Source organism: Diabrotica virgifera, chromosome 2, assembly GCF_917563875.1.
Source record: "Diabrotica virgifera virgifera chromosome 2, PGI_DIABVI_V3a".
Taxonomy (NCBI): Eukaryota; Metazoa; Arthropoda; class Insecta; order Coleoptera; family Chrysomelidae; genus Diabrotica; species Diabrotica virgifera.
In genome coordinates, this window is record NC_065444.1 from 106,026,710 (window position 1) to 106,040,787 (window position 14,078).

At 32.5% G+C, this 14,078-nt stretch overlaps 1 protein-coding gene across 1 annotated transcript in view; it reads right to left on the minus strand.

The window, feature by feature from the left end:
• Nucleotides 1-13,202, minus strand: part of LOC114328895 (uncharacterized) — a 95,974-nt gene extending 82,772 nt beyond the window's left edge. Inside the window, exon 1 of the mRNA XM_028277874.2 lies at nucleotides 13,093-13,202. The gene's annotated coding sequence lies outside the window, so the exon portion shown is untranslated. The remainder of the gene's footprint in view (nucleotides 1-13,092) is intronic.
• Between the last annotated feature and the right edge of the window lie 876 nt (nucleotides 13,203-14,078).

Here is a 14,078-nt window from a genome sequence, read left to right on the forward strand (position 1 = left end):
CTGGATGAATTAGTCTGGGACACCCAATATAGTGTTCGAGCCATTTGAATAATATTGCATTAATTCCAGGTCTCTGTTTTATACACACCCTGTATTTCAATACGGTTAAAATTAAGACGTTCAATTGTGTCATGAGTAGGTATTATTCGGCTGATAATAATTAACACATAGGTACCTACTTTTACACAAAATACGACTCGGCAATTGTATATTAATAATATTGTTTAGATATGTTTTTCTGGGAAAAGTTCCTTAAGTATTTTTGGATGTTTTCGGTTTTGCTGAGTGGACAGAACCAGGCGATGTATCGCGATTATCTTGAAATTAGCGACTAGCGAGGATAATTAAATTTTTAAGTATTTTAACAAATAAATAATATTATTTAGAATTGTGGTAACAACAAATTTTCAAATGGTGTTCAAAATTTTCTAAAAAAAAGTTATGGTTTCTGAGTACATATTGCCACAAAATGAGCAATAAACTTTATCTATATCCAAATAAATATCTGAAACCTTACCAAAACGTAATTAAAAATAAGAAAACTGTGCATTGATAGGTATCAACCCTTCGGCGAGTTGATTGGGGGTGGGTACCTTCCGCAGTGCAACAGTACTTCTTATTATAGGTTCAGCACCGCTCTCAGATACTAGGAGCTAAATTGGCTAGGCAAAAAGTAATAATTATTGTTAGACACAGGTTACATTTTTCTATTTTTCTGTATATTATAAGCTTTAAGTGAACTAAAAATATATCTTTCTCGCTTTATATTGATAAATATTTTCAGTCTAGAAAACAAACAAGACAAACAGATGAACAACGAAGAAAATAAAAACGAAAGAAAAAGACACAAACCGGAGCACGACAGCTCGATTGAAGAAGACAAAGAAGAGCAACATAAAAGCAAAAAAGCTCCAGACACGCGCATAAAAAAAGTACGTACAATATTAACGGACATGGAAGATATTAAAATATTGCTGAGCCAAATGAGGCAAGAAATTAAAGAAGATATCCTGGAAAGCAAAACAGAAATTAAAGATGAAATCAAGGATATGAAAAACGAACTGGAAGATATTAAGCAGAAGCTCAAGCAAAACAAAGCAGAAACAGAAAATTTAAAAAGAGAAGTAGAAATAAAAGAACAAAAATGGGAGAAAGAAAACGAAGAACCCAAAAAAGCGTTAACACTCATGAAGAATAGATTAGAGAAGATCGATAAAGAAAAAATACGCAATAAATTAATCATAACAGGAATTGAGATAGATCTTGAAGATGAAGTTAGACTAAGAGAAAACATACAAAAAATGATAGAAACAGTGCTGCAACTGAAAATAGAAGTTAAAAGTGCGTTTAAGATAGGATACAGGAAATGTATAATAGAAACGAAGAGCTGGGAAGACAAACAGAAAATACTGCAAGAAAAAGGTAAACTCAAATACACAAGAGACTGTAGAGAAATATACATAGGTGCAGCGCTGACGTTCAAGGAAGCAAAGATACAAAAAGAAATCAGAGATATAGCAAAACAACAGAAAAGCAAAGGAGCAAAAGTAAAAATCAGATACCAGAAATTAGAAATAAATGACAAGGTGCTAAAATGAAATGCAAGAGAAAATAAACTCATAGAAATTGAAAATGTTCCAAAAAACTAGACAAAAGAGAGTGGATGGATGAAAAGGAAACAGACAATGCAAACGAAGAGGTAAATGAGTCACGGTATATTCAAAATAATAAGAAAAATACAAAAAAGGAAGAGAATTAAGAAAATGAGAAAAAAATTGGAACATGGAACGTCAGGACACTGCTAGAAGAAGGAAAAATGGAAGAGCTAGCGACACAGTTGAAACAATACAATAAAGATATTGCAGGAATTCAGGAAACCAGGTGGGGGGGGGACATGGAAAAATCGAAAAAGAAAATTATACAGGATGGTATGCTGGAGAAGAAAAACAAGGATATGGAGGAACTGCTTTTATGGTGTTAGGGGAAATGAGGCATAAAGTTATGGAATTTAAACCCATAAGTCAAAGAATATCATATATAAGAGTAAACAGCAAACCGAACAAGTTGTCCATAATAAACGTCTATGCACCCACAGAAAACAGTGGTGACTTAATAAAACAACAGTTCTATGAAACACTAGAAGAAAATGCCGAAAAAATCCCGGGAGAAGATATATTAATTATTATAGGCGATTTCAACGCACAAATAGGTAAAGAAAAATGCTTTAGGGAGGTTGCAGGAGAAAACTCATTACATAGCACAACAAACAATAATGGAGAAAGATTATGTAATTTAGCAGCGGCATTAAACATGGACATAAGTAGCACGAGATATAAACACAAAAACATACACAAGATAACATGGATGAGACCAGGCAGTCTAGAGGGGAATCAAATAGACCATGTACTTATGAAAAAGTCACACAAACAGTCGATAAATGACGTGAGATCTCACAGAGGGGCCAACATCGATTCGGACCATATGCTAGTGACTGCAAAATGTAAAATAAAAACAACAAAGAATGAAAGACGAAAAGCACAGGGAAGATGGGATGTAGATAAATTGAAAGATAAAGGAGTAAAAAGAAGATTTGTAAAAGAAGTAAATGTAGAGATGCAGTTCAAGGAAGAACAAGAAATGGAGGAGCAGTGGAAAAAATCAAACAAGGAATAAACAAAGCAGCAGAGAAAGTGGTTGGAAAATGCAAAAAAGAAAGAAGAAACAATTGGTTTGACGAAGAGTGCAAACTAGCAGTGGACGAAAAGAATAAAACAAGATTGAAATGGCTAAGCACAGGCAAAGAAGAGGAACGAGAAAAATACCAAGATCAAAGGAAAAAGACAAAGAAATTGTTTAAATCAAAGAAAAATAAAAAAGTAGACGAAATTATGAACGAGATCGAAACAGAAAATAAGAGACACAATTCAAAACCACTGTACCAATACTTAAAGCTAGGTACTAGAAAACGGACAGCTAATGTAGCCATAGAAGCAGAAACATGGCAGAAGTATTTCGAAGAAATGTATCAAGAAACGGATATAGACGAAGAAAGAGAAACAATAATGAACCTGGAACAAGGTGAAGAAGAAGAATTGACCTATACAGAAGTAAAAGATAAAATATGCAAACTGAAAAACGGGAAAACAGCGGGAGACGACGGAATATGTGCGAACTTATAAAATACGGGGGTGAGGCACTATACAGAAAGATTTATGAACTAATACAGAATATATGGAATAAGGAAACAATGCCCGAAGAATGGAAGAAAGGAATTATTGTGACAATACCAAAACAAGGAGACCACAGGATATGTAAAAACTACCGAGCAATTAATTTACTGAATGTAACATATAAAGTAATGACTGGTATACTTAGAGACAGACTAACAATATACACAGAACAAAGCATAGGAGACTACCAGTACGGTTTCAGAAAAGGAATATCCACGATAGATGCTATCCATACACTAAAACAGGCGATAGAGAAAACATACGAGTACGACGGAGAAGCACATATACTTTTCCTAGACTTTAAACAGGCTTTTGACAAACTAAGTAGAAGAAATATGATCCAAGAGTTCCAAGAGAGCAAAATACCAAATAAAATTATAAGAATGATAGAAATGACAATGCGAGATTCCCAAGCAACAATAGACACCGGAAGAGAGAGAACAGAAATAATAAAAATAAAAAATGGAGTAAGACAAGGAGATGCGCTCTCAACGGTACTATTTATTCTATCATTAGACAAGATAATAAAAAAGAACGAATCCAAACTGAGAGGACTGGAAATAAATGAAAATAAAACAAAATACATGAATGTAAGTAAAAAAAGAAGATGCAACTGACAGAAATGACAATAGATGCACACAGCTTCGAAGAGGTTGAAACATTCAAATATTTGGGAATATTAGTCAACAGAAGAAATGAAAGTATAGATATGAAAAGAAGAATTCAAGCAGGAAACAAAGCATTCTACAGAAATAAAAAAATTTTCAAAGATAAGAAGATAAGCCGAAATACAAAAATGAAAATCTACAAAACGACCATAAGACCAATAGTGCTATATGCTTTGGAGACATTCACATTAACAGCAAGAGAAGAAGAGCAGCTGAAAGTTTTTGAGAGAAAAATTATGAGAAAAATTCTGGGACCAAAGAGGGAAAACGAAGAGGATGCAAGGCAATGGATGAACCACGAAATACAAGAATGGATGGGTCAAGAGAACATAGCTAGAGCAATAAAAGCACAGAGAATTAGATGGTATGGACACATAATGAGAAGAGGATAACAATCCGTTAAGAGTTATAACCAAATGGATACCACCAGGTACAAGAACCAGAGGTAGGCCTAAACTCAGCTGGAAACAACAAGTGGAAGAAGACTTAAGAAGTATGGAAATTAGAAACATAGGAAGGAAAATCAGAGAGAGAGAGAAGAATGGAGAAAGGTAGTGGAAACAGCGAAGTCACACCAGCAACTGTAAAACCAAACTCAGAATGGGATGATCCACCACAAAAAGGATCTTCAAGTGAAAACAGCTTCAGCTTCCTCGGGAGCGTATAGCTTGTATATATATATATATATATATATATATATATATATATATATATATATATATATATATATATACACACCGACAAAATTAGCCGAACACGTTAAAAATGGGACATGTTTGATGTCTCGTATTTCATAAACCAGTGGTCCGATTTGAGTGATTCTTTTAGTATGTTATAGCCTTATTATTTAAGAATATCGGTGTAATAATATTGTTGCTAGACAGGTAAATGTCATTTTATACCGGATGTAACAAGCATACTGTGTTTTTTTCTTAAAGTTCGGAACACCCTGTGGAATATTCCAGCATATATAAAATATTAAAATTAAAACTCGATTGTAGAATTATGCTTTCTTAACATTTTCTTTTTTGATTCATTTGCTTACGTTGGAAAATAAAAAAGTTATGTGCTTTAACAACTAGCCAGGTTTTTTATCAATAAATCCTCATAGTAGGGGAGAAAAGTATGCTAAATTTGCAATTACTCGAGCGTTCTTGTGACCTGGAGTGGATTGTGAAGAGTGGGTGCTACAACCAAAAAAAGTTAAGTTTTCCATAAAGTGTGGGACTCTCCATTTTTCAATTTAATTTTCCATTTCCACCAATCGTTTTTTTCCGATTATAGCGCTATTTATCCATAATAGGAAAAAATGTTGCGAGTAAAAGTTGCTTATTTTTACGTCAAGGATCCAAATCTGCAATAAAAATTGGGGCTCCTATTTAATATTGTAATGTAACCCCCCACCCCACCTCCGTGGAGGGTCGTGTTTGGTGCCATTCGGTAGATTTTTGAAAAATATTGAATAGGTGTATTTTGCAGTTTTACGATCTGATGTTCATTTCGCAAAATATCGCAGGGTTCGTATTTATAATTTTTAATTTACCCCCCACCCCTCTCCGTGGGGTGTCACGAGCCCCCACGGAGGTGGGGTGGGGGATTTAATTTAAAATCTTAAATAGGAGCCTACAATTTTTATTGCAGATTTGGATTCTTTACGTAAAAATAAGCAACTTTTATTCGACATATTTTTTCGAATTATGGAGAAATAGCGCTATAATCGGAGAAAAATGATTGTTTCAAATGGAAAATTAAATTAAAAAATGAAAAGTCCCCCACTTTATGGAAAAGTTAACTTAACCTTTTTCTGATTTTAGCATATACTCTTCACAATAAAATAGGTTCCTATAACGCTCGAGTAACTGCAAATTTAGTATACTTTCCTCCCCTACTATGAGGATTTATTGATGAAAAACATGGATAGTTGTTAACGCACATAACTTTTTTATTATCTCACATAATAAATGAATCGAAAAGGAAAATGTTAAGCAAGCCTAAGTCTACAATCGAGTATTAATTCTAATATTTTACATATGCTAGAATATTCCACAGGGTGTTCCAAACTTTAAGAAAAAAACACAGTATGATTGGTACACCCGGTATAAAATGGTATTTACCTGTCTAGCAACAATATTATTACAACGATATTCTTAAATAATAAGGCTATAACATACTAAAAGAATCACTCAAATCGGACCACTGGTTTATGAAATACGAGACATCAAACAAGTCCCATTTTTAACGTGTTCGGCTAATTTTGCCGGTGTGTGTATATATATATATATATATTGTTATATTTCTATTTGATATGAAAATTAAATTTTGATAACTATAAACAAAATTCAATTTAATATAAAATATTTTCAATTTTCTCAACCACGGGCATATAAATTTAGAACAACCTGTATACAACAAATTGTTATATTTAATTTTAAGAAGTGATTAAACGAAACTCGGGACAATGCGCTTAGAATGAACAAAGTGAATGGCGCGTACCATTGTCGTTGTTCGCGGAAGGTTCGATCATTAGCCTATGCTAAATAAGACTCAAGTGAAATCGATAATAGGTCATTATCGTTGTTCGCGGAAGGTTCGATCATTAGCCGATGCTAAATAAGACTTAGTGGAAGTAGATAATAGATCATTAAATTTTGTAATTAGTAGAAAGTAATTTTAGAATGGGAATTAACTATTTTTCTTTTGAAATCCATTAAGCATATTTAGAAAGATTAAAAATTGGTTTTGAGGAATACTGCGAATGAGAGTTGGTGGTGGAAGTTTGATTTGTGAATCTGGAAGGGATATTTAGAAAGTATCCAGTAGTAGACGGTAGTGTACGGAGAGTGAGAAAGCCGGTGTAGTTCCGTGAGTGTGGAGTATCTATCGTGGAACGAGAGGTAGGCCAGGTTGAGAGTAAAAGAACCTCCTTGAGCCAAGAGTTCCCGGTAGCTGATTGCAGTTTCGAAAAAGGTAGAACACAGCATCACGACAGAAGCAGGAAACGAGAGCTATACGAGCTAGTTTCAAAGGAGAACATTACTGGAAGCCAGGACGAGGTTTTGATTGCAGCCAAGGATAGCAGGAAACGGGTTTTGTGTGAAGACATTCTCAGTTCACCAGAAAAAGGTCAGTCTCATTTGTTTGGACATGAATGTATGGGTTTTTCGTATTAAATACCACATTTAAAATTGAAGAAACATAATCAATAATATCAGAAAAGCTTCATCAAACTTAAATAGAATTGTTGCTAATAAATCATAATAGTTAAATGTTAATAAAAACTTTAAATTGGAAACCAAAAGGAAATAAGATTCCCATGTGTAAATGTTATGTTTAAGAATAATAAGATATAGCAAATATTAAGCAGTGATTGCCATTTAAATAAAATAAACAATATTTTGATTACAATTGTAACCCATATGTGTTATTATTTTACTCTTTTCTTTCCTATCCCGATTAGGAACCATTGAGAAATACTTAGAAGCCACGTAAGTAAGTAATTAATTTTATAAAAAGCCCTGAGATTGAAAACATATTGATATGTGATCTGGTAAATTAATTAGATTATTATTAATGCATTGATTAAATTAAATGACATATAAAAACATTATCTCATATCAATAATCAAGATCACATCAACTGTCGTCCAACGTGGAAAGCATTGTAAAGTATTTCTAGTGGCAAATTTGAAGGATAGAAAGAGTAAAGCCGGTATTTGAAAATTTATATGCCTGTGGTAAAAAGTGAGATACTTACATTTGATAACATAAAATTTTAGATCTCTTTAGGTACAAATTTTACATAACTGATTTAATATTTTATTTTTACGATATTTACATTTGATATATTTATTGACAATTTATAATATTTGGGTGAGAAAAAGTCGTCTTGGTAACATACTAGTAAAATTTCATATTTGGCGGGGATAGTACTTCTTGAAAACAAATGTCTGTGACAAGAAGCCAAAGCAAAGACAACAAAAAACAAAAAGAACATTCAGACCAAGAAGATATTTTAGACACGACAATCATGGCATCAGAACAGCAAGAATTATCAGGAATAGATAAACTATTACAACTGATGCAACTCCAGTCACAAAAAATGGATGAAGCAAAAAGGACAATGGATAAAAATCAGGAAGAAACATCAAAGAAAATGGATAAAGTGGATCAAAAAATGGATGAAACACAGCAAAAAATGGATGAATCACAACAAAAAATGGAACAGAAAATGGATAAAGTGGAGCAAAAAATGGATGACAATCAACAGGAAACAAAACAAGCGATAGAAGAGAACAATAAGAAAATAGAGGAACGCATAGAAAAGTATGAAATGAAAATTAAAGATCACATGCAAAAACAAGAAATGAGAATGAAGGACCACATGAAACAACAAGAAATGAAAATTCAAAATAAAATGAAGGAGTTAACGAATTGCCAGAAAAAAGAAATGGAAAGTTTGGAAAACAAGTTGCAAAACGCTATTCAAGCAGACATAGAAGAAGTGGAAAGAAAGATTGCGGAAATCAATATTCAACAGAATGTCGGAGAAAGAAGAGAAATGGTTATACATAGCACAGATGACGTGAAGATAAGGTTTGGCGGGGATGTAAGAAGATTACACCCAGTGCCATTCATAAATAGCCTGAAAAAGAAAATACAGCACATCGGAAATTTCGAAACAGCAAAAGAAACTATCAGAAACCATCTAAAATATGAAGCAAGCCTATGGTTCGATTGCAAAGAAGAAGAATTTGACAGTTGGCAACAATTTGAACAAAAGTTTTTGAATTATTTCTGGGGAAAAGTCCAACAATTGGAAATTAACAAGGAATTGCAAAATGGGAAATACAATGATAGGATGGGTATATCAGAAAGGACATATGCATTACAAATTTACTATAACGCAAAACATTTACAATATAATTACTCATCGGAACAATTAGTCGAACTGATTGCAAGACATTTCGAAGAAACGCTGGAAGACCATATCACATTGCAAAACTACAAAGACATAGATAGTTTATGCCAATTCCTACAAATAAGAGAATCACGTTTAAGAGAAAGAAAATCAAGAAGGTCGCGAGAAGATTACAGGCCCCGAGAAACACAGGATTACAGAGATAGAAATCAAAATAGGAGGGACTATACAAGACGAGATTTTAATCCCAGAAGGGAAAACGAAAATAGAGACAACGGAAGAGGAAATTATGAACAAAGAAATAGGCAATGGAATGAGGACAGAAATCGAGAATACCAGAATAGAAACATCACACGCTCAAATCAAGAAAACAGAAATAATGGTAGACAAAATGAACAAGGATATCGAGAAAACCGAAACAGATCCGACAGACCAAGAGAAAATAGAAGAGAAGTAAATAATACCCAGACAGATGAATATGACGGAGAGAGACATTATGACGAAAATATAAACAACGATGAGCAACCGGCGTTTTTTCACGACGGCGCTCACTAAAAACCAAAAATCAAACAGGAATCTTTTGTAACTCCAAGGAGTTTATTAAATTGGCAAGAAACAACGAAAAGAAAAATGGAGTTAATTTAAAATTTGTGGATGGATTTATCAACGAGAAACCAATTAAAATTATGATAGACACTGGATCTGAAATAACATTGGTCAACAGAAAACTAATAGAAGAAGTTAACTTAACAAATTTAATTTACAAAATACCTAGGGTAAATTTAGTGGGCGCAAACAAACGGACATTGGCAACTATAAATGAAGGCATACGAGTAATGGTACGACTGGGTAAGAAGATGTATGCACTACAATGTGTAATAATGCCAAACATGTCACATGACATGATAGTAGGAGTTGACGAATTGGCAGAAAAACATGTAGTGATAGATTTTAAAAATAATACGATGAATCTAACAGAAGAAAAAGAAGAAGAACAGGACAAGGAACAGGAAAAACAAAATACGGACGAATCAGGTAAAGAACAAACAGTGGAAATGAATTTGGCAACGAAGCAAGGACAAAGAAGAAAAGGGAGAAAAAGTCAGAAAAAGACAAAAGAAAATGAAACCTGTGGCTCCTCAAAAGAAGAGTTGAGCCCAGAAGAAGAAAAATTGAGAGTATCAAAAGCAAAAGAAAACTGGGATTCGTCAAAAGAAGAGATGAGCTCAGGAGAAGAAGAAATAAAGCTAACAAATGAAAGCGAAAAAGATATAATCGAAACAGTGGCATTTGAAGAGGAGGCATATGAAAACGAGGAGGCAGAATGCACGGTAAAAGTATGTGAAAAATCTGAGGAAAAAGACAGAAGATTGATATGGGAAAAAGGGAAGGACAACATAATAGCCGACACTCTAACACAGGATGAGGACACTGAAAATAAGGAAACAATTACTCTACAGGTGGGACTAATTAGAGTAATACAAGAAGAAGGGGTATAAGACGTAGATTAAAGTAAGGAAATATACAGGGAGTTGGTTTTGCCTCGAGAAAATTTATTTAAAAATGCAGATAAATTTTATCGAATACAAGGCGGGGATTTGTTATATTTCTATTTGATATGAAAATTAAATTTTGATAACTATAAACAAAATTCAATTTAATATAAAATATTTTCAATTTTCTCAACCACGGGCATATAAATTTAGAACAACCTGTATACAACAAATTGTTATATTTAATTTTAAGAAGTGATTAAACGAAACTCGGGACAATGCGCTTAGAATGAACAAAGTGAATGGCGCGTACCATTGTCGTTGTTCGCGGAAGGTTCGATCATTAGCCTATGCTAAATAAGACTCAAGTGAAATCGATAATAGGTCATTATCGTTGTTCGCGGAAGGTTCGATCATTAGCCGATGCTAAATAAGACTTAGTGGAAGTAGATAATAGATCATTAAATTTTGTAATTAGTAGAAAGTAATTTTAGAATGGGAATTAACTATTTTTCTTTTGAAATCCATTAAGCATATTTAGAAAGATTAAAAATTGGTTTTGAGGAATACTGCGAATGAGAGTTGGTGGTGGAAGTTTGATTTGTGAATCTGGAAGGGATATTTAGAAAGTATCCAGTAGTAGACGGTAGTGTACGGAGAGTGAGAAAGCCGGTGTAGTTCCGTGAGTGTGGAGTATCTATCGTGGAACGAGAGGTAGGCCAGGTTGAGAGTAAAAGAACCTCCTTGAGCCAAGAGTTCCCGGTAGCTGATTGCAGTTTCGAAAAAGGTAGAACACAGCATCACGACAGAAGCAGGAAACGAGAGCTATACGAGCTAGTTTCAAAGGAGAACATTACTGGAAGCCAGGACGAGGTTTTGATTGCAGCCAAGGATAGCAGGAAACGGGTTTTGTGTGAAGACATTCTCAGTTCACCAGAAAAAGGTCAGTCTCATTTGTTTGGACATGAATGTATGGGTTTTTCGTATTAAATACCACATTTAAAATTGAAGAAACATAATCAATAATATCAGAAAAGCTTCATCAAACTTAAATAGAATTGTTGCTAATAAATCATAATAGTTAAATGTTAATAAAAACTTTAAATTGGAAACCAAAAGGAAATAAGATTCCCATGTGTAAATGTTATGTTTAAGAATAATAAGATATAGCAAATATTAAGCAGTGATTGCCATTTAAATAAAATAAACAATATTTTGATTACAATTGTAACCCATATGTGTTATTATTTTACTCTTTTCTTTCCTATCCCGATTAGGAACCATTGAGAAATACTTAGAAGCCACGTAAGTAAGTAATTAATTTTATAAAAAGCCCTGAGATTGAAAACATATTGATATGTGATCTGGTAAATTAATTAGATTATTATTAATGCATTGATTAAATTAAATGACATATAAAAACATTATCTCATATCAATAATCAAGATCACATCAATATATATATATATATATATATATATATATATATATATATATATATATCCAAATATCCACACATAGCTCTTTGAAAGAAGGTTTTGTCTAACTATTTTCGGCATTTTCAAAGCGCAATAATTATTCACAAATTACAAAGACACGTATTCAGGCCTTTAATTTTACAATAGTAAAACTGACCCTCAAAATAAAATTTTTTACCCTCTGTATAAACTGCAGATTTTCGAACTCTTATATTCAAGGAAAACACGTGACAAAACTATAGGCCGCTATCTTTTTTATTAGTTAGGTATTAACTAATTTATTAGGTATAAAAATTTGAATACCAAGATATTATAAAACAAAATTAAATATTGGGATTTCCAAGTTCTTTGTAATGTAATGTAAAAATGGGTATATACAACCAAAATTTCAAATTATATGCACTTTATGCACACTTTTATAAAAATATGCAAACTTTGACATTTTTGCATTTTTTATGCATAATATGCAAAATATACAATTTGTATATTTGCATAAGTCTAATTCTAACATATAATATATGAACTAAAATAAATGAAGAGAAAGTGAAACCAAACATAAAGATCACAGGCAAACTCAAAAGTGGAGAACTATTACAGCTAAAGCTACATCTAATTATAAAATGAATATTAAGGGCATAGGCGCAAAATGTCGCTCCAATGTGTTTTAAATGCTTTCATTTTTTTTCGAATCCTGAATGAATTTAAACCTGAATTTAAATGCAAAAGGAAAGATTGCATTATTACTGAGGGCCGAAAGTCCCTGAAAACTTCTATAATGTTTATTTGAAGAAGTTGCAGGAGTGAAAAAAAAAACGAAAAAATTTAGTGTGATTTTTAATTTTAAATATTTTATTCAAAAGAACCTTTTTGTTTATTCTAAGGGACTTTCGGCCCTCGGTAATAAGGTAATCTTTCATTCTGCGTTTACATTTTTGAAAAATAGGTATTAGTTTTCTTAGGATTCGAAAAAAATAATGCATTTAAAACACATTAGAGCAACATTTTCCGCCTATGACCTTAAATGAAAAACTTAAAGTAATTAACTACGTAATCATAGAAAAAGCTATACTTACTTTAGCGCAATAAATTAGCGCTATATTTTATATCAAACGAAAATGTATACAAAAAAGTTTTTATCATTTTTACTAAATGGTAAAAATCTTTATCATTCTTATCCTCATTCTTTATTTAGTTAATATTTAAAAAAATTATCGCGTATTCATTGACACAAAAAAATAAACACTTAAATTTTTTTTCGAAAATTTTGAAATTAATTTAAATCTGTAATAGTGCTCTAAAAGTGTACCTTTTATAATTTGCAAACTTTTTGCACAGATCAGCACAATATCACTTATAAACCAACTTCACGAACAAATACAATTTTTTTCTTCAATATTTAGTCACAGTTGATTTAACAGTCAGTATCTCTTTTGAAATAACAGAAACCAGTGGCGCGAGGTGCAGTAATCAACCCCACTATAACCATTTATAGAAGGGCGCAGACGTATGCCTGCATTTAAAAAGTTTTATTTTGATCATGTACAAAATAAAAATAATGTATTGTTAAAGGGGTGAGAACATAACATTGCAAACAAATATAAATGGAAATGAAATAAACGGTACAATATATAAATGCGAAAATCAAAACCTTTGCCAAACTACATTTTATTACATAATTATTAATTATAATATTACTGATGGTCAAAAAAATGCAAAACCTAGAAAAACAAATATTTTTTAAAATATTTATATACATTATGAGCAAGCTCTGAAAAATTGGAAACGGAAATGCAGGAACATGGGACTCCCATTGAATTGTCATGTACTATAAATATATAATATACCTACCCTTTGTTTCGCAGACGACCAAATACTAATATCACAAGACTACGATGATATCTAATACACGACAAGAAAGCTAATAGAGGAATATAGGAAATGGGGACTAGAGATCCACATAGGAAAAACCAAATATCTGAATGTCGGTGGACCGCAGCAGGTTTTGATCCTAGACAGAAGAGAAACAATAATTAGTAAATGCAACGAATATAAAAATATTCAGGATAGGAAAGCAATTACTCTTCTAAACTCAGTACTCGGGAACAAGAAGATAACAATCAAAACAAGACAAAGATCTATAAGGCCGCAGCGAAAAGTATTATGACAGATAGCTGTGAAGTATGGCCTATGAAGAAAAAATCGAAACAAATGTTAGAGGTCACGTAAATGGATTTTTGGAGAGGAGCTGCAGGAAGATCAAGAAGAGAACATGTCACCAATGCAGGCGCGGAT